This window comes from Gekko japonicus, unplaced genomic scaffold, assembly GCF_001447785.1.
Source record: "Gekko japonicus isolate JY-2015 unplaced genomic scaffold, Gekko_japonicus_V1.1 scaffold4579, whole genome shotgun sequence".
NCBI lineage: Eukaryota > Metazoa > Chordata > Lepidosauria > Squamata > Gekkonidae > Gekko > Gekko japonicus.
This window is the reverse complement of record NW_015160363.1, coordinates 79,685-82,916: the sequence shown is the minus strand read 5'-3', so window position 1 is coordinate 82,916 and position 3,232 is coordinate 79,685.

Genomic DNA, 3,232 nt, shown 5'->3' with positions numbered 1-3,232 from the left:
GTGAGGCCAGAGCCGGGGTGGTAGCTAAAGCACAGACTAGGATCTAGGAGACTCTGGTTTCAATTTCCACTCTGTTATGAAGCTCAACGGGTGACCTCTCTGAGCCCAACCACAGGGTTATTGTGAAGATAAAATGGCGATGAGGAAAACCATAAATGCTACTCTGACTCCTTTGGAGGATGGGAAGCTAGAAATAAACTAGATACATGAATATTGGCTCAATTCCCACTCCCCATACACATATCCAGTGTTTAAATGGGATTAGAACAAATTATGGGGGACAGTCTGTCAGCATTTATAAGCCATGGTGTGCAAGTACAACCTGCATGTTCAGAGGCAGTTTTCCACTGACTATCTCTTTCTGGGGAAGGCATAATACTGCAAGTAAGCTGTAGCCTTCACCCTCTGCTTGTGAGTTTTCTGGGGGACATTAGGACAGGAAGAGATGGCTCTTTGGTCTGATCCTGCAAGGCTATTCTTGTGGGTAGGGGCTGTGGCTCAGTGGAAGAGCCACTGCTTGGCATGCAGAAGGCCCCAGATTCAATCCCCGGCATCTCCAGTTAAAAAGGACTAGGCAGTAGGTGATGTGAAAGACCTCAGTGGCTCAGTGGAAGAGCCTCTGCTCGGCGTGCAGAAAGTCCCAGGTTCAATCCCCAGCATCTCCTGTTGAATGGATCAGGTCGCAGGTGATGTGAAAGAACTCTGCCTGAGACCCTCCCCTGGACGTCCGCTGCCAATCAGAGTTGACAGAGCTGACCTTGATGGACCGATGGTATGATTCACTATTCATAACCAAATAAGCACTGTGTACTGTTCCAAGTTATGAGATAATAATAAGCACCATAATTAACTTGTCAGTAACAACTACACACAGATGTTGGCATCATACCATATATCAGAACAACCTTTACAACAACACCAGTTCCCACATAAACAACTTGAAAGCAACTGAAAGTGGTGCTATGAGAAATTTCATAGAAAATAAGAAAACACCCCTATTATTCTGGAACAATCAGAGGTCATTTCGGGGGGGATCGCAGTATCTGTTGTGTGGCGGGGAAGGGAAAGGAATTTGTAAGCCGCTCTGAGACTCCTTTGGGTAGTGAAGGGCGGGGTATAAATCCAATCTCTTCCTCTTCTTCTTTTACCTCACAGGGTATCTGTTGTGGGGAGGGGAAGGGAAAGGAGTTTGTAAGCCGCTCTGAGACTCCTTTGGGTAGTGAAGGGCAGGGGTATAAATCCAATCTCTTCCTCTTCTTCTTTTACCTCACAGGGTATCTGTTGTGGGGAGGGGAAGGGAAAGGAGTTTGTAAGCCGCTCTGAGACTCCTTTGGGTAGTGAAGGGTGGGATATAAATCCAATCTCTTCCTCTTCTTCTTTTACCTCACAGGGTATCTGTTGTGGGGAGGGGAAGGGAAAGGAGTTTGTAAGCCGCTCTGAGACTCCTTTGGGTAGTGAAGGGCAGGGGTATAAATCCAATCTCTTCCTCTTCTTCTTTTACCTCACAGGGTATCTGTTGTGGGGAGGGGAAGGGAAAGGAGTTTGTAAGCCGCTCTGAGACTCCTTTGGGTAGTGAAGGGCAGGGGTATAAATCCAATCTCTTCCTCTTCTTCTTTTACCTCACAGGGTATCTGTTGTGGGGAGGGGAAGGGAAAGGAGTTTGTAAGCCGCTCTGAGACTCCTTTGGGTAGTGAAGGGCAGGGGTATAAATCCAATCTCTTCCTCTTCTTCTTTTACCTCACAGGGTGTCTGTTGTGGGGAGGGGAAGGGAAAGGAGTTTGTAAGCCGCTCTGAGACTCCTTTGGGTAGTGAAGGGCGGGGTATAAATCCAATCTATTCTCTTCTTCTTCCTCCCCTCGCACTGCAGTGGTCTCTCCTGAAAGGCCCCCCCCACAGGGCAGTTGAAAGGAGTTCCCAGGTGGGCACTCACTTTTAAAAATGTTGGCATGTTCCCCCGGGGATGCCCATCTTGTCTAATTTGGCCCTACATCCTTTGAAATCAATAATCTTAGCAAGGATGCAACTCTGCCCGGGACGGCACCGTCGGTATAGCATTCAAGTGACCGCTAACCTTTCAAAAAAATGCCGCAGTCTACTTTGGAAGAAAAATCTCCGTTGTCTGCAGGGAAGACCTTTTGGCGACAACAAGCACAGCATGAGAAATCTATCTGTTCTTCCCATTGACTCTCTGTGAATCCTTAAGTGTGAGGGTTCTCTTTCTTACCGTGACTTTTGGCTCATGAATGCTGGACCGGTCTGTGGTTAGGAACATGAGAAGAGCCCTGCTGGATTAGACAGGGAGATAGGCCTTCTTGTCCTGACCTGGATAGCCCTGGCTAACCTGATCTCGTCAAGTCTCGGAAGCTAAGCAGGGTCAGCCCTGGTTTGTACTTGGATGGGAGACCTCCAAGGAAGTCCTGGGTACACTATACAGAGGCAGGCGGTGGCAAGAAGAAGAAATAGAAGAGGAGACTGGATTTATACCCCACTGCCCTTCACTACCCAAAGGAGTCTCAGAGCAGCTTACAAACTCCTTTCCCTTCCCCTCCCCACAACAGGCACCCTGTGAGGTAGGTGGGGCTGAGAGAGCTCTCCCGAGGACTGCTCTGGAGAGAACAGCTCTGAGAGAACTTGTGACTGACCCAAGGTCACACCTGCAGCTGAATGTGGAGGAGTGGGGAAATCAAACCCGGTTCTCCCAGATTAGAGTCCGCGCTCCTAACCACTAAACCAAGCTGGATCTCGAGCCACCTCTGTTCATCTCTTGCCTTGAAAACCCTACAGGTTCGTCATAAGTCCGTAGCGACTTGACAGCATTTTCCACGCCCACCATGCATCTCATCGGGCAAATTGAGTCCCCAACAGTGTCTGGGCAGATGTCTTAAGGTAGATTCAAAGCGGGACATGATAGTGCTAGGCAGGGCTCTTTTTGTAGAAAAAGCCCAGCAGGAACTAGCATAATAGGCCACACCTAACAGCAGGAACTCATTAGCATATCAGGCCACACCCTGACACTGCAGCTCATTAGCATATTAGGCCACACCCCCATGTTACCAGAAGTGTGGTCATCCAGCCACACCCACCTTTTGCTTCTTATTCTATTTACTTTGTTGTCAAAATCCAGGGCCTTTTTTTGTAGCAGGAACTCCTTTGCATGTTAGGCCACACACCCCTAACGTAGCCAATCCTAATGAGTTTCTGCTGTTGGGTGTGGCCTATTATGCTAATGAGT